Source organism: Lutra lutra, chromosome 13 (assembly GCF_902655055.1).
Source record: "Lutra lutra chromosome 13, mLutLut1.2, whole genome shotgun sequence".
NCBI lineage: Eukaryota > Metazoa > Chordata > Mammalia > Carnivora > Mustelidae > Lutra > Lutra lutra.
In genome coordinates, this window is record NC_062290.1 from 4315002 (window position 1) to 4333237 (window position 18236).

Below are 18236 nucleotides of genomic sequence, written 5' to 3' on the forward strand. Positions count from 1 at the left end.
CTACTTATACCTTTGTGTTCTAGTTTCTATGTCAGAATTAACAGAAGATTTATAACACCGTTATGGAATTATGGTATTTTGTATTTGTTTAAATCCCTCACTCTACCAGCGAGCTTTATCTTTCTTATGCTTTTGTGCTGGGATTTCACATCCTTTCATTGTTTCTTGAAGGACACCCTTTAGCGTTTTTTGAAAGTCAGGTCTAAGGGTGGTAAATGCCCTCAGCTTTGGGATCTTCCTGTTTTCTCCTTTATTTTGAAGGACACTTGGCTATTTAAAACATTCTTCTTGGGACGCCTGGGTGGCTCAGTTGGTTAAGCAGCTGCCTTCGGCTCAGGTCATGATCCCAGCGTCCTGGGATCGAGTCCCACATCGGGCTCCTTGCTCGGCGGGGAGCCTGCTTCTCCCTCTGCCTCTGCCTGCCACTCTGTCTGCCTGTGCTCGCTCTCTCTGACAAATAAATAAATAAAATTAAAAAAAATTAAAAACATTCTTCTTGGCAGTTTTTCTGTCACACTTGTATATCATCTCACTGTCTCTGGGCCTGCACAGTTCCTGCTGAGAAATCTCCTTGTAGTCTTCATGGAATTCCCTAGTATGTGGCAGTCACTTTCTTTTGCTGTTTTGAAAACTCTTTTCTTTGACTTCTGTCACATTGATTATAATGTGTTTGTTGTGACTTCTTTTGGGTTCATCCACTTTGGAGCCTTTGGGCTTCTAGAACCTGAATGTACAATTCTTTCCCAGATTTGGGAAGTTTGGGGCCATTCCTTTTTCCCCTTTTGGAACGCCTGTTAAGTTCATATAGCAGTCAGTTTGATAAGAATTCTGTAAGTGCCTTACGTTTTTTTCACTGTAAAGTTCCTTTTCATTTTGCTTCTGTGACTATATAATTTTATATGACCTGCGTGAGTCCACTTGTTTTTTTTCTGCTTCATTGTGTCTATTGCTGGGCTGTTCTGGTAAAAATTTTCAATTAACTTACTGTATTCCTTAGCTAAAATTCTGTTTTAAGTATTTTTTTGATCTTTTAAATACCCCATTGTGTGTCAGTTTGTTGAAATTATAGCACTTTTATGATGGTTATTCTGAATTATTTGTTAAGTCCATATGTCACCATTTTCCTTGTGTCCGTTGGTGAAGATTAATTTTGTTCCTTTGGGCTTTGTTGGTCTGCTTTTCCAGATTTTTTGGACACTTTGCGTTGGTGTCAGTGCATTTAATAAAAGTTGCCAGTCTGGCCCTTATAGACTGGCTTCTTAATTTGGAAGACCTTCACTAAAGGAGGCTGTGCCCACTTGCTCCCTCTGGTGTTTGGTAGCTGTAGTGCAGGTCCTCAAGCAAGGGCATACTGCCCAGACCTTTCCTTGTGTTGTTCTCAGTGGCCTTTAGACATCCAGATTGTACCTGGTCCTGTTAACACTCTGACAGGCTTGAGAGGAGCTGGTGTCTCAAGTAGCCCCTGCACAGTTCTGAGCATAGAATGGATGCTTCAGTGCCATCTTTCCCTCCCCAGGGAAAATTCAGGTGCTGAGAGTCTTTCTGACTCTGTTGCACTGAGCCGGCCAGTCCATTCCCAATACCCCAACCATTGCCTCTGTTCTCAGAGGATCCCCGTCTTTGCTGCCCTAAAGTGTGAAGAGAACATGCGTAGCTCTGCCACTCTTTTTGATTTTGATTTTTTTTTTTTTTTTTTTTTTTTTTTTTTTTTTTTTTTTTTGTAGACATTTTTCCTGCTTGGTATTCTCTGAGCCTGGCTTCTTTTGTGTGTGTGTTGGGGGCCTGGTGAGGGAATTTGTCAAAAAGCCACCAAGATTCTCATTTTCACTTTGGATATTTCCATAGGGTAGGATACTTTATGTTGTCAATAAAATACTATAATGTATTTATTTTGGGGAGGAAGGTGTTTGTTAAAGTGTTAAATTAGTTTACCTTCTCAATCCAGCACTGAAATAAGAGCTGAGGATGACAGACATGGTCAGGGAGACATAGCACATTGGAAATGGGTTGCTTTTATGAGGCTTCATATTTAGGGACTTTTTAGAAACTTATAGCTGGGGGAAATGCAGTGCATAAGGCCTTGTGTAGTAGACAGAGTAACACAGCCCCCAACAATGTCCATATCCTAATCCACAGAGTCTGTGAATCTGCCATTATATATCGAAAAAGAGATTTTGCAGATGTGATTAAATTCTGGAAAGGATTCTGAAATGGGGAGATTATAGGGGTTACCTGAGTGAGCCCAGTGTCCTTGTAGGAGGGAGGAAGGACAGTGAAGAAGGAGATGTGATGACAGAAGCAGAGATCATAGGGGAGACAGGATGGTGTTTATGGTCCTTATGGAGGAAGGGTATTCAGATGAGCAATGTTGGAAGCTCTAGAAGTTGGAAAGGAACAGCCCTAAAAAGATGCATCCCTGCTGCCACATGACTTTCTCAGTGAGAATGACATAGGAATTGTGTTCTCTAAGACGACAATGAATTTCAGCTACCAGGTTTGTTGGAGTATTTTACAGCAAGAAATAAGAACCAAACATAAGAATTAACCCAGGGCTGGTGGTGGTCCAGACATTACATGTCCTATCCTGAAGGGATACAGGGTATGTTTGGTGGAGGAACCCCAGGGAGATACTGTGTAGACTCAGCCCTGAAGAGAAGCATGGCCTAAAGCCCATGGATGGAGCCAGCTTGAGGTGATCCCATCAGGAAAGAGCCAGAAGATAAATGTCCTGAGTCCTATGCCTTCCCTCACCCTTGTCCTGGCTTCCCCAGCAGTTGAACACAAAGAAAGCTGAAGTTATGGGAACCTCTTGGAGGTCAACACTTCATGGGTTCTGCTTGTGGCTCTGCCCTCTCACCTGAGTCCTGGGCTCCAGACAGGAATTGCACACACTAGGCACCTGACCCCTCGACAAGGTTGTTTGTGACATTGTGTCTCTGCCTGTACGGTGACTCCTGCCAGAAATGTCCCTGCTCGCTTCATTTTTAACCCACTCCTGCACCATAATCATCCTAACATCGTGGAGAGTCCATGTCTGCAACTGGGGCTGACTCAGCTGGGCAAGGGGAGTGGACAGCCTGGTGCTACAAGACCCCGCCGCCTGCCCTGGCTCTGCTCGCTGCACAGACAGAAAGGGAGACCACTTACACAGTGCGTGGGGGACATGGACTAGGCTGGTTGCAGCCTGGAGCTCAGGGCACTCTTGGCCATTCCCCTCCTCTGCCCATGTGTGTCAGGCTCAGTGGACCTGTTCCTGGGTGAGGCTCAATCCCCCATTCACAGAAGCTTGGTCCTGCTACAGAGGTCCCAGGGGTCTCCCCCCTCTGAGGCTCTGTCTGTCCTTGTCTTTGGTGGATGCTGGGGGAGCTGGCGCTCTGGACGGAAGGGTGTCCCCAGAGGTACCAACCAAGAATGTAGATTTTCAGATATAACAACACACAAGACAACAGTGGGACCAGCAGGGTTGGAGAATTTTGTGGATGTTTGTTCGGTGCACATTGAATCCAAGTGTTCTGGGAGGGGGTGATCTGCTCTTCTGGAGGTGACACAGTGATCCACCCTCTTTCTTGACTGTGGCCCTGCTGTCTTCAACTCGTTCTTTTTCAGGTGTCCCTGGGGATAGTCTCAGTTCACCGAGTCATCTTCCAGGTGGCGTCTGTGCAGGACCCGGGCCCTCTTTGCCTAAATTTGCCGCCTCTCGTTTGATTCAATCACCTCTCCCTGTGCTCCTGTCTCTAAGGCGGACCCAGGCTCAGAGCCTCCTGACCCATCCCCGGGACTCTGCTGTGAGTGTCTCATCCCCAGAACCCTGACTGCAGACGAAACGAGAGAGGCCCTCGCTGAGGCCGTGTGGGTGCGTGCACGAGAAGAGGGTCTGCTCATGGGGCCAGGGGAGGAGGGCAGAGCCAAAGGGAGAGGTGTTTCTCCCCTTTTGTGTCAGAGGACTGTTCTTAACAGCAGCTTTAGCTGTGAATGCGAACGGAGGGGGAAGTGCAGTGTTGCCATCTAACGCTGCGCTTCCTCAGACCATGAGACCACCTGAGACCAAGGTGTCCCTCAGACCGTGGGACGCCTTGCACTGGAGTACTCCAGCCCCGACAGCGGCATTAGCTCGCATCCCGCTGTCTGTGCGGCGGGGTTTGCCGCTTGTGTCGTGCAGTGCAGGGAGCTTGACAGAAATGTGACATGTTTGTGCGCAGCGAGGACATCGGGGAAAAGGTTCACTGCCTGGAACAAGCCTGGTGCTGCGCTGCTTCTTCCCTGCTCTGTCTTCTGCACCCCGACCCTCTCCTTGTTGGGGAGGCTTGAGCTGATGATGACGCAGCCCCTGCAGCATTCTCTGGGTTGGTGTGAGCATGGCAGAGCTCTCTCTGCCCCTGTACCTTCCCTTTAACTGTGTCTTTGTGTTAAAGTGGGTTTCTTCCAGATAACAAATTGTTGACTCTTGTTTTCTGGTCCTCACTGACATCTCCTTTCTTTTAATTCTTGTGTTTAGAATGTTGATGGGTACACTAATTATTGGTCTGTTTGTGTGAATACCTACTATATTTTCAATTTTTCCTATGAGGTGTCTTTGTCCTTTGCTTCTTATTCTGGGTCCCACCACTTTTTTTTTTTTTTTTTAAGATTTTTATTTATTTCTTTGACAGAGATCACAAGTATGCAGAGAGGCAGGCAGAGAGAAAGGAAAGGAAGCAGGCTCCCTGCTGGGCAGAGAGCCTGATGCGGGGCTCGATCCAGGACCCTGGGATCATGATCCAGGACCCTGGGATCATGACCCAAGCCGAAGGCAGAGGCTTTAACCCACTGAGCCACCCAGGCGCCCCAAGTCCCACCAGTTTCTTTCCTTGTGTGCTTGAGTTCAACATTTCACAAGAATCCTGTTTATATCTCCCCTCTTAGCCCAGTCATTATATTTCATTTGAGAACATTTCTTTGCAGTCCCTGTAGTTAACCACTGACCCAGTCTACTTCCCGATAACGCTGTACCCGTCCATGGATGGTGCAAATGCCATTGAGTGGGGCATCCTCTCCTCCCTACCTGTTCTTACAGCGCTGTGGTCATTCAGTTCACTTGTGTGTAAGCTGTGACCACCAGTACCTCAGTTGGGGGCGAGTCATCTGTTAGGTCAATGAAAGGTTTTGATTGCATGCATCTTCCTAGTGCTCTTTTAGACAGATCTGAGTCTCTGATGCACAGCCTTTTCCTTCATGGGAAGAAAAGCTTTCACCAATTCATGCAAGACTAGTCTACTGGGGACAATTGCCATCATCTGTTTGTCTGAGAAAGTCTCTTTGTCCCTCACTTTTAAAGATAATTTCACAGGATGCAACATCCACTTGTAGATTATTTCTTTCAATGTTATATAGTCCATTTTACTCTCTTCTTGCTTCCACAGTTTTCTCAAGACAAGTCTGATGAAGTCTGAGCCTTGTTCTCTGTAGGTGATACCTTCCTTCCCTTGATCTGTTCGGTATTTTATCTGTGTCCTTGATTTCTGGCAGTTTGAATGTGATATGTCTAGATATACCTTATTTTATATCAGCCCTACTTGGTGTTTTCTTGGCTACCTGGGTCTCTGATTAATTTTGGAAAATTCTCAATCCTTATTTTTCAAATATTTTATCTGTTTTCTTTCTCTTTCTTCCTTCTGTTGTTGTCGTCACATTTATGTCATAGTACTCCCCCGTTTGTAGATACTCTCCTCTCTCCATGGTGTGACCAGTCTTCTGGTGAACCCATCAAAGATGCTCTTCATTTCTTATAAAAACAGAAGGTCCAATATCTATTTAAAGAGTATTTAGAGCCCCAAATCCCCTTCTTTTTTTTTTTTTTTTAAAGATTTTATTTATTTTTCAGAGTGAGCACAGGGAGACAGAGTGGCAGGCAGAGGCAGATGGAGAAGCAGGCTCCCGCTGAGCAAGGAGCCCGATGTGGGACTCGATCCCAGGACGCTAGGATCATGACCTGAGCCGAAGGCAGCTGCTTAACCAACTGAGCCACCCAGGCGTCCCCCAAATCCCCTTCTTGCCTCAGCTCAGTAGATGGCAGTCATGTCTGTTTTCACCCTAGCTGATGTCTAGGGTTTATTCTCTGGAGAGCTCTCCGAACTGCAGAATACCAGGCACATGCCTTAACCCCAAACCCCAACCTGAAAATACACACACACACACGCACGCACGCACGCACACACAGACATTGTTTCTCTTTCCAGCATTTCCCTGTGACACCCTGTGGAGTTTCCACATCTCCCCCCACATCGTCCATCCCTTCTTGTAGCTTCTGCATGATTGATTCACTAGAGCCTGTAGCATATTTACCATATTGTTTAAGTTCCCAATCAGAAATCCAAAATCTTTGTCGTATACAAATCTGCTTCTGATGCTTGTTCTCTCTTTGAACTGCTTGCCTTGACTTTTAGTGTGCCTTGTCTCAGTGTCTCAGTGCCTATAAGGCAGGCAGGGTTAGCGGGCACCTGGGTGGCTTAGTGGGTTAAAGCCTCTGCCTTCGGCTCGGGTCATGATCTCAGGGTCCTGGGATTGAGCCCCGCGTCGGGCTCTCTGCTCAGCGGGGAGCCTGCTCCCCCCCCCCCCGCCACCTACCTCTCTGCCTACTTGTGATCTCTGTCTGTCAAATAAATAAATAAAAATCTTAAAAAAAAAAAAAAAAGGCAGGCAGGGTTAGGGATAGAGGCGCAGAGGCAAATAGATGTAACCATGAGATTCACATTTTCCCGGGGAGGAGTCAGGCTGCCTTTATTATCTTGACTTCCCTCTGAGGTTGTTCACCACAGACGCAGACAGAGAGCAGGAGAACCCAGCACGCCTTGCCCTCCTGGGCGCTTTTGCTCCTGAGGTCTTTGCTATTGAGTCTCCCTTGGTCCTTACCAGGGCTGAAACCTGCCAATGGGTCTGGCCGGCATGCCCAGAGACATGTTCCGCAGCGACCGGCAGGTCCTTTTGGACAGGGAGTTCTATTTGCAAACCCATATTCCAGGGAGCACCCGCGGGAAAGTCTCAGAGGCCTTTTCCCCCACAGGTCCTACTTTGTGTGCTCCCTCCGAGGCTGCACATTGTATGTGTGGTTTCCAGGAGACTCTGCAATGATGCGCATTCACAGTCCTTCTAAACACTTCACTGGAACCCATTGCCACCACCAGAGTAAACTTTGTGGCCCAGAGGAGCAATTCAGTGTGCAAAGTTAGTGGCGAACCCTAACTGACATGATCTAGTTCAGTCCCTATCCTGGGCAAGGCTCGCCCTCAGGGACATCATGGCAGCACCCAGCACTGTCTTTTCCTGGGAGTGGGAAAAAAACCTCTTGTCCCCATTCCTGGCTCCTCCTCGTACCATGTCCTCTGACCCCCGTCACCCAAACTTTGGGTCTCTGACCCCTGGACTGGTCCACTACAGCTGACCCAGAGGACATGCCCAGAACTGAACCCGACCCCTGACCTCTCCATGACCTTGAGATATCACTCTAGAGAAGGTGACTGCAGAGTCCTCTGACTCTCTCATATCCCCCATGGGAGAGACTGTGGGGTGGGGTCAGCAGGGACGTCACCCTCCCCCTTCAGGGTAGTAGAGCCTGACTGTCCAAACGCAACTGCTTCATCCTTGAAGGGGATCAGAAACGGGCGGAGGAGATGACAGTAATCCAAAATACCAAGTCAGCCCCGAAGAAAGAGAAGTGGAGATGAAATCACTGGCCCGAAGTGGAGACAGTCTGTTGTGTGAAAGACCACATTCCAAACAGGGAAGGTTCCAGAAGTTCTGGAATGGCAGCTCCAACTCCTCCTTTGAGGAGTGATCTGACCTTTCACAGGATCGGTCTGAGGGGCTGGTTGTAGACTGAGGGGACAAAACAGGGTGTTCCCGTCAGATGCAGCCGTTCTGCAGAGAACGTTCCCTTCACTGGCAGCTCTTGAGGTGTGGCTCGTGCCTGACTCCTTCCATTTGTCCACCAGTCGTGCAGCCATCAGTCGGGTCCCTAGTGTCTGAGTTCATTCCCGCTGCTGTAACAGAGCATCCGAGAAGGGCTGCTTCGACAACAGCAATTACTTCCAGTTCTGGAGGCTGGAAGTCCCAGATCGTGGAGCCAGCACGGTCGGCTGCTGGGGAGGCCCCTTCCCAGGCTGCAGGTGGTGCCTTCTCCTTGCACCTCGTGACCGGGAGAGAGAGAGAGAGAAGTTTTCTGGGGTCCCTTTCTTGAAGGCACTCATCTGTTTCATGAGGGCTTCACCTCGTGACCCTGCTGACCCCCAAAAGGCCTTACCTCCTGACAAGACCATACGGGGGTCTAGGATTCATTGTAGGTTTTGGGGGTGGGCAGTCAGTCCGTAACACCCAGCATCCTCCAAAAGCAGCTAGTGGGGTTTTGGGTTAATATTTCAAAATACTCATCTTTCAGATATCGGAGGTGTTTCAGACCATTGCAGTTATCATTGTTCCAGTGATCCCATATCTGGCAAGTGGAATCACCACCTCATTGGCCCCTGGGTCCTTCCCACGTGCGCTCACAAGTAGTCCCTGTTGCTTCCTTATTTTTGGTTATAGGAAGATGCTCCAGGATCACGACACACACTTCCTTCCCCCAACAGAGCATGGCCACTTCTTCCTGAAGGATGTCTGGTTTCTTTGGAGGGAAGTGCTACTTAGCGTCCTCAGTGAGGGCAGTACCTATGCTCATTGCTACCGGCTTTATTGTTCCCAGCCACTGGCCGCAGATCCAACGAGAACATAGAAATTTTTAATGAGCATCTTGATTCCGAGATAAACTATAGAGTCACATGCAGCGTTAAGAATGTGTTATTTACTGAGGTCCCGTGTAAACTCGATTCCAGCCACACCTCCAAAACTATACCACAACAGCACAACCAGGAGGAGGGCATTCCCACAGTCAGGATCCATTTCCAGTCTTATAAGGATCCATCAGGATCTTTCAGAGCTACACCACTTACCCTGTCCCCAGCCCATCCCGCACTCCCGAAAGCCACTGTTCTCCATTTGTCTAACTTTGTCCTTTGAGGAATGTCATATAAATGGAATCCTACTCTGAGTGATCTTTCGGATTGGCTTGTTTCACTCTGTAATTCTGTGGCGATTGGTCCACGCTGTGTGTGAACCGCGGTGTGCTCCTCCTAGTGTCTGCACACTGCTCTGTGCCTCGGGTGTGGCACGGTCTGAGTCATTCACCCCCTGGAGCACCTCTGGGACTTTGTCCCCCAGCTGCCGGCTGATACAAGCAAACCTGATACAAATGTTGGTGTGCAGGCTTCTGGGTGAACACCAGTCTTCCCTGCTGTGAGAAAAATTCAGGGACTCCATGGCTGGGTTGTATGGTAGCGGCTCTTTGATTGTTTAGAGGAAGCTCATAACTACTTTCCAGAGTGGCCCCGCCATCGTGCATCACATATGCTAGTTGGAATATTGTTGAGCAGAAATAGGAACCAAGGAAGAAATAACCTGGGGCTAGTGCCAGTACATCTATTATGCCTCCCTGCCCAAAGGCAACAGAGAGGTTTTGCTGGAAGAGAGGCCTGTGTCTGTCCTGGGCGGAGCAAGGGTCAGTGATGTGTGTGTCCTGAGGGAAGGAGGGGGGATGAGTATGTCCTGAAGGGAGAGGTGGATGTGGTGTCCTGAGGGGAGGATTGTGGATGTGTGTGTCCTGAGAGGAGGAAGGGAGGGATGTGTGTGCTGGGGACTCAACAGGTCCCCTCTTTCCCACTCAAACCAAAGGCCTGAGGACTTGATGTCAGGAGCCTTAGTTTTGATTTGCATGAACTCATCTTGGGACATTCCTGGTGTACCTCCTGGGGTCGTTGCTGAGAGTGTGGGAACACTTTGCACCCTTAGGTGCCAGAGAGAGCCTGGCACCCCACTTCTTTTCTAACAGTGGTAGCCCTTCTGCTCAGCACTGATAGCTCCCACTGCTTATAAAAAGAAAATATAAAAAAAGCTGTATACAGGAATGTTCTATTGCATAGTGGAACCTGGAATAGTGGGGAATCCCTGACTCAGTTTCCCCTGTGGTAAAATGAAACAGGTATGCTGTGAGTGCTGTCCTTATAGGGTCAGAGGATCAGCTGAGGTTCTGGGTGCTTAAAAGCCCATCCCAGGTCCCACCTCTGATTTTCCTAAGACTTCACATTGAGATGTGGATAAGGGCTCCATTGTGGTACAGACGGAAGCATGTAATTTTCTTCTGATGACCACATAATTGCACAGAAGGAACAAGAGCCTGTGAGAACAGGACAGTTGGAGGCCCATTCCTTCTTTTGAGCTCAGCACCTAAGAAGTTTTCAAAATACACTCTGAAGTTATTTTCAGAGTTTGCCAAACACTTTTGGAAAGAAAAGACATCAGAACCAGAGGATATATTTGTTACAGTTCTAAGTGATACCCATTAAAAACAGGGCTCACCCTCCCCACAAAGGCTCCCCAGCCCTCAAGGGAATCCGGAGCATGGCCTTCTACTGCCTACAGTCCTGGCCCCTCTAAGCTGGGCAGGCACGGGCATTTGTCTGCTGGTTATGATGGGTTGGCCTTCATGTCACACACAGGGAACAAAGACTTTTTTAGTTTTCCATGTGGGTGAGTGATATCTCTTTCCCAGGCCAAGGGAAGCAAGCAAGAGGACCCTCAGATTTCTCATCAGAAGGTTTGGCAGGGTAAAGACCTGGCTGGCTTCCACAGTGAACACGATAGCCTTGTTGCTGAGGTCACAGGGTGAAGCTTGTGGCCCAGGCCAGCCTCCAGTCTGCAAACAGGCTGGAACAAAGTCTTTGTTTGTTTGGAGGAAATGTTCAGATATCTGTAAAGGGGAGAGAGTACAGTATAATGATGAGCCCCACGGACTCATGATCAGCTCCACAATGACCAGCTAATGGCCTGTTTTACCACCTGCTTCAGGCTGACCTGCATTCTCTCAAAATCCGTTTGCTGAAGTGCTGACCCCCAAAACTCCAGAATGTGACTTTCTGTGGAGATGGGGCCTTTACTGAGGTGATTAAGGTAACATGAGGCCATACGTGTGGGCCCTAATGCAGTGTGACCGGTGTCCTTGTAAGAAGAGATGAGGACACAGACACTCACAGAGGGATGACCAGGTGAGGACACGGGGAGAGCACAACTGTCTATAAGGCCAGGAGAGAGGTTTCAGGGGATACCAGCCCTGTTCACCCCTGGATCTGAGGCTTCTAGACTGTGGAACTGTGAGAAATACATGTCCATTTTTTAAAATGCCCCATCTGTAGTTTTGTTTTGACAGCTCAAGCTGACTGACATGGTCTCTGCTGTCACCTGTGCCCTTGAGGGTGTTTCTGAAGCACATCACAAACTTTGTGATTTTTTTTCTTACCTGTGGTGTTTTTAAAGGGTTCCAGTATTCTGTGGGGCTTGTTGTGGCTCGTGCCAGACCGAGGGCCTGGGCTTCCCTGAGTGGGGAAGGTGGGCCCTGGATGGGATCAGGTGAGAAGTGACACGACTCCCACCATCCACATTAAGAGCGCGCAGTGTGGTGTGTTCACAGAGACACACACACATGGGCAGCAGCGCTACTAAGAGAGGGACTCCTCCCTCACCACCAGCAGTACCTTCTTGCCCCCCTGCCATCTCCTGCCCCCACCGTAGGCAGCTGCCACTGGGCTCCCCATCACCATCGGTTCGTGTTTGCCTGAGTCCTGGATGCAGGGAAGCACCAGCCGCTGCTCTGCGGTCCAGCGGCCTCGCTCTGCACACCGTGAGATGTGTCCATGGTGCTGGGCACAGCAGTGGGTGAGTCGGCCCGGCTGCTGGGTTGGTGCCCTTCGTCTGTGACCTCACCTGCGGGTGGCTGTCGGTCTTCCCGGTCCTGGCTAATTGAGAGAAAGCTGGTGTGAACAGTGGTAATCAAGTCGCCGTGCAGATTGATGCTTGCATTTCTCTTAGGGGGACTGCTCAGGCATTGACTGGCTGGGTCACACGGTAAATAGCTCTTTCATTAGCGGCAGATCATTTCCTAGCTGCTGCGCTCTGCGCTGCCCCCTGCGGTGTGAGAGCCCCCCACCTCCTTTACATGCTTCCAAACGTGGTGTGGCCAGTGTTCTGCTTTTAAGCCATTGCAGTGGTGTGCTTTGGTATCTTACTGGGTTTTTATCTGCATTTCAGTGATGAGTATTGGTTGAGAAACATTTTTATGTGCTTGTTTGCCATTTGTATCTTTGGTGAAGTATCACTTTAAATTCTTTTCTCATTTAAAAAAATTGGTTTATGTTCTACTTGTTGCATTTTTAGAATTCACATGCCAGTCTGCTTTGAAATGTTTAACTTTGATATTCCAGGTCATCAGTTTGTTTTTTTTTTTTAATTTGCCATATTTAATAAATCTTTGCCTGGCTTCTCATTTCTTTTAAAGTCTGACACTTTCAGATTTTATATTTGGAACTGATCCATTCTGACTTGATTTTTGTACTTGGTCAAGTATGGATCGAAGTTTTATTTTTTTACATGTGGGTATCCAACTAATCCAGTACTATTTATTGAAAAATTTATCCTTTCTTCACTGAATTGCCTTTGTGACTTATGTCATCCATGTACAGGTCTGTTTCTGAATTCCTTGCTTTGCTCCATTGGTTTATTCTCTTGCTGCCATTAGTGTTGTAGACTCATGATATGTTTTAAAATCCAGTAGTGTTAATCCTCCAGCTTTGCTCTGCTTCAGAGTTGCTTCGGCTGTTCTAGGTCCTTTGCACATTCCTACATGAATTTTAGAATCACCTTTTTAATTTCTGCATAAAAGCTTAATGGGAGTTTGGTTGGGATTGCATTGAATCTGTAGATCAATTTGGAAAGAATTAGCATTTTAACAACATTGAGTCTTATAACCATGAACTCAGGATGTTTCTCATTTTTTTTTTTTAAAGATTTTATTTATTTATTTGACAGACAGAGATCACAAGTAGGCAGAGAGGCAGGCAGAGAGAGAGGAGGAAGCAGGCTCCCTGCTGAGCAGAGAGCCTGATGTGGGGCTCGATCCCAAGACCCTGAGATCATGACCTGAGCCGAAGGCAGAGGCTTAACCCTCTGAGCCACCCAGGCGCCCGAGGATGTTTCTCATTTGTTAGAGTTTTTTGTTGAAGCTTTATCTTTCAACTTAACGTTAGTTATATAGGGCTTTCACATCTTTTGTCAGATTTATCCCTAAATATTTCATAGGTTTTGGTGTTATTATTTCTGGTAATGTAATACTGATTAATTTTTGAAAGTTGAACTGTCCATGAATTACTGGGACAAATTCTACTTAGTCATATAGTGCTGCTTTCACTTTGCTAATATCTTATTTAGATTTTTTATGTCTTTGTTCAGGAGGGATATTCACTCTAGGTTTTGTACAGTTTTAATATGCCTTTGTCATAGAATGTGAGCAGCAGAATTATCGGGAAGAATTTGTGTAGGAAGAATTTGTGTAGAATTAGCATTATTTTTTCCTTAAATATCTAGGAGAGTTCACCAGTGATGCCATCTGTGCCCAGAATTCGTGGTGCTTATTGTTTTTTTGTTTATGGGAAGGTTTTCAACCATGAAGTGGATTTATTTCATAGATATAGGGCTATTCAGGTTATCTATTTCTTCTTAAGTAAGCTTTGGTGATACATGTCTTTCAAGTAATTTGTCCATTTCATCTAAATTGTCAAATTTATTGGCATAAAGGTATTTATTATAGTCTTTTATAATGCTTTTAATATCTATAACTAGTCTTGTTGTCACCTTCCATTTCTGATAGTGGTAATTTATGTCTTTTTTCCTGATCAGACTAGCTAGTAGTTTTTCAGTGTTAGAGTTTCTCACATATCAGGCTTTAGTTACTTTGATATTCTTTATTGTTTCCCTGTTTTCTATTTTATTGATTTTTATTACAGTCTTATGCTTACTTTTAATTTTTTCTTCTGTTAGTTAGGTAGAAGATGAATCACTTGATCTTCCTTTTTTTCTTTTTTTCTAATAGAGGCTTAGTGCTCTCAGTTTCCTCCCAAGTCCCGGTTTAGCAGTATCCCACCAATTTTGTTATGTTGTATTTTCATTTTCATGAAGTAAAATTTTTTTTCTGACTTTCTCTCTGATTTCTTCTTCTATCCATGGGTTATTTAGAAGTATGTTATCTCATTTCCTAATATATGGGTATTTTCCAGAGATATGTTCTTGATTTCTAATTTTAATTCAATTGTAGTTAGAGAACATCATTTGTATGACTTGAATACTTTAGAATTTATTGTCACTAATTTTTTTGCATAGCATATGGCCCATCTTCATAACATAGATGATGTACGCATAAGAAAAGTGTGTGTATTCTCGAGTGGGTGGGATGTTTTAGGAATGTCTGTCAGACCAAGCTGATTGAAAAGGGTGTTCATGTCTTCTATGTTCTTGCTGATTATTATGGTCATTCTGCAGAAACAGGAGGCACCTCCACCCCAAATTTGGTTCAGATGTTGAAACAGATGATGCATACGTGCGTGTGTGCACAAGCATGTGCACACCCACATATACATACACAATCTACCCATTAGGAGAAGATGAAAAGGTTGTTACTCACATAATGAGGCTTTCAGGTCCAAAATGGACTGAGAGAGCATCGAAGGAGGACTGGATTAGGGTTTGGCTTTGTTTTTTTTTTAATTCAAGTATAGTTAACGTATAGTGTTACTGTTTTCAGCGATACAGTATAGTGATTCAGTAATTCTATATATTATGCAGGGCTTATAATGATAAGTATACTCTTTACCTGTTTCACCCATTTCCCCCGCCCCCAACCATCTCCACTCTGGTAACCATCAGTTCTTCACAGTTAAGAGTCTGTTTTTTGGTTTGTTGCTCTTTTTTCCTTTGCTTTGTTTTTTTAAATGAAAACTGAACATGAACTGAAATCATATGGTATCTGTTCTTCTCTGACTTCTTTCACTTAGCATTATACTCTTTAGATCCAGCCATGTTATTGCAAAAGGCAAGATTTCATTCATTTTTAGGCTGAGTGATAGTCCATTTTGTGTATATACCACATCTTCTTTATCCATTTGTCTATCAGTGGACATTAAGAATGTTTCCACAATTTGTCTACTGTAAATAATGCTGTGGTAAACACAGGGGTGCATTTATGTTTTTGAATTAGTATTTTCATATTCTTTGGGTAAATACCCAGTAGTAAATACTCCTACTGGGTCATAGGGCAATTCTACTTGCAGTTTTTTGAGAAACCTCTGTCCTGTTTTCCACTGTGGCTGAACCAGTTTGCATTTCTACCAACAGCACAAAGGTTACCTTTTTTCCTACATCCTCACCAACACTCGTTTCTTGTGTTTTTTATTTTAGCCACTTGGACATGTGCGAGGTGATGGCTCATTGTGGTTTTGATTTGCAGTTCCCTGACAATTAATGATGGTGACCATCTTTTAAATGTGTGTGTTGGCCATCTGTGTCTCTCCTTTGGAGAAATGTCTCTTCATACCTTCTGCCAATTTTCAGTGGGATTATTTGCTTTCTGGTGCTGAGTTTTATAAGTCCTTTGTATATTTTGGAGACCAGTCCTTTATTGGATATGTCATTTGCAAACATTTTCTCTGATTCTGGTAAGTTGTCTTTTAGTTTTATTGTTTCCTTTGCTGTGAGGAAGCTTTCTATTTTGATGTAGTCCCAGTAGTTTACTTTTGCTTCTGTTTCCCTTGCCTCAGGAAATGTACCTAGAAAAATGTTGCTATCGCCAACATCAGAGACATTTCTACCTATATTCTCTTATCGGATGTTTCTGGTTTCAGGTCTCACATTTAGGCCTTTCATCCATTTTCAGTTACTTTTGTGTAATGTGTGAGAAAGTGGTCCAGTTTCATTCTTCTGCATGTAGCTGTCCCAGCACCACTGCATGTAGTTTTCATGACACCATTTGTTGAGAAGACTGTCTTTTTCTCATTGCAGTTTCTTGCCTCCTTTGTCAAAGATTAGTTGACCATATAATTGTGAAATTATTTCTGGGTTTCTCTTCTGTACCACGGATCAGTATGTCCGTTTTTATGCCCGTACCATACTGTTTTGATTACTATACCTTTGTGGTTCAACTTGATGTCTGGAATTGTGATACTGCCAATCCTTCTTTTTCAAGATTCCTTTGGCTATTTGGGGTCTTCTGTGGTTCCATACAAATAATACGATTTTATTTGCTCTAATTCTGTGAAAAATGCTATTGGTGTTTTTGATAGCAATTGCGTTAATCTGTAGAGTGCTTGGGGCAGTATGGACATTTTAACATCATTTGTTCTTTCAACCCATGAGCATGGAATGTCTTTCCATTTGTTTGAGTCATCTTCAGTCTCTTTTATCAATCTTCCATTTTTCTCAGAGTACAGGTTTTTCACCTCCATGGTTTAGTTTATTCCTAGGTATTTTATTCTTCTTGGTGCAGTTGTAGACAGGCTGTTTTCTTTTCTTTTTTTTTTTAAGATTTTATTTATTTATTTGACAGAGAGAGATCACAAGTAGGCAGAGAGGCAGGCAGAGAGAGAGGAAGGGAAGCAGGCTTCCTGCTGAGCAGCGAGCCTGATGCGGGACTCGATCCCAGGACCCTGGGATCATGACCTGAGCCGAAGGCAGCGGCTTAACCCACTGAGCCACCCAGGCGCCCCAGGCTGTTTTCTTTTTTTTTTTTTTTTTAAAGATTTTATTTTTATTTATTTGACAGATAGATCACAAGCAGGCAGAGAGAGAGGAGGAAGCAGGCTCCCCGCTGAGCAGAGAGCCCGATGCGGGGCTCCATCCCAGGACTCCGAGATCATGACCTGAGCCAAAGGCAGCGGCTTAACCCACTGAGCCACCCAGGCGCCCCCCCAGGCTGTTTTCTTAATTGCTTTTTATGCTGCCTTGTTATTGTGTAGAAATGCAACAGATTTCTGTAGATTGATTTTGTATCCTGAGACTTAATTGGTTTATCAGTTTTAGTAGGTTTTGTGTGTGTTTTGGTGGAGTCTTCAGGGTTTTCTGTATACAGTATGTCATTTTCTTCCTTACCAATTTAGATGCCCTTTATTTCTTTTTCTTCTCTGACTGCTCTGGCTAGTACCATGTTGAATTAAAGTGGTGAGAGTGAACATCCTTGTCTTGCTCCTGATCTCAGGGAAGAGCTGTCAGTTTTTCCCCACTGAGCATGATGTTTGCCGTGGGTTTTTCATCTGTGGCCTTTATCATCTCCAGGTATGTTAGCTCTAAACCCACTTCGTTGAGGGTTTTTTTGTGATTGGGTGTTGAATTTTGTCAAATGCTTTTTCTGCATCTGTTGAAATGATCATATGGTTCTTGTTCTCTTGTTCTCTGGTTCATACATTCCCTTGTTGATGTGACATGTCACGTGATTTCCAAATACTGAACCACCATTGCAGCCCCAGGAATAAACCCCACTTGATTGTGGTGAATCATGTCTTTGAATGTATTCTTGGATTCGGTGTGCTAGTATTTGTTGAGGAGCCTTGCATCTGTGCTAATAAGAGGTACTGTCCTATAGTTCTCTGTGTGGGGGGTCATTAACCTGGTCCTGGTTTTGGTATCAGGGTAATGGTATCACTCACAGAAAGAGGTTGCAAGTTTCTCTTCCTCCTTTATTTATTTATTTTTTGGAATAGCCGGAGAAGAATAGGTATTAACACTTCTTTAAATGTTTGGTAAAATTCAAACCATGTGAAGCCATCTGGTCCTGAACTTTCATTTTGTTGGGAATATTCTGATTATATCAATGGCGTTTTCATTGTTGGGGATCAGTCTGTTCAGATTTTCTCTTTTTTCCTGATTTGGTTTTGGGAGGTGGCTTCTTTTTCTAGGAATTTATCGATTTCTTCTAGGTTGTCCAAACTGTTGGCATGTCATTTCCCATACTACTTTTATGTGGTCCTTTGCATTTCCATGCTATTGGCTGTTACTGCTCCTTTCTCAGGTCTGACTGTGAGCCCTCTCTCTCGTCTGTCTGCCTCTCGATGAGTCCAGCTAAGGGTTTATCAATTTGTTGATCTTTTCAAGGAACAAGCTTTTGGTTTTATTGATCTGTTCTGTTGGGTTTTTCTCAGTTTTCACTTATTTCTACTCTAATCTTTATTATTACTTCCTTCCTTCGAGTGGTTTGGGGTTTTATTCCTCTTTTCTAGCTCCCTCCAGTGTAAGGCTAGGTTGTTTGAGATTTTCTTGCTCCTTGTGGTCGGCCTGTAGTGCTCTACGCTTCCCTCTTC

The 18236-nt window shown here is 45.1% G+C and overlaps 1 protein-coding gene across 1 annotated transcript in view; it reads right to left on the reverse strand.

Annotated features, from left to right (window-relative positions):
• Positions 1-18236, reverse strand: part of PTPDC1 (protein tyrosine phosphatase domain containing 1) — a 643782-nt gene that overhangs the window by 480581 nt on the left and 144965 nt on the right. The gene's annotated exons all lie outside the window — the stretch shown is intronic.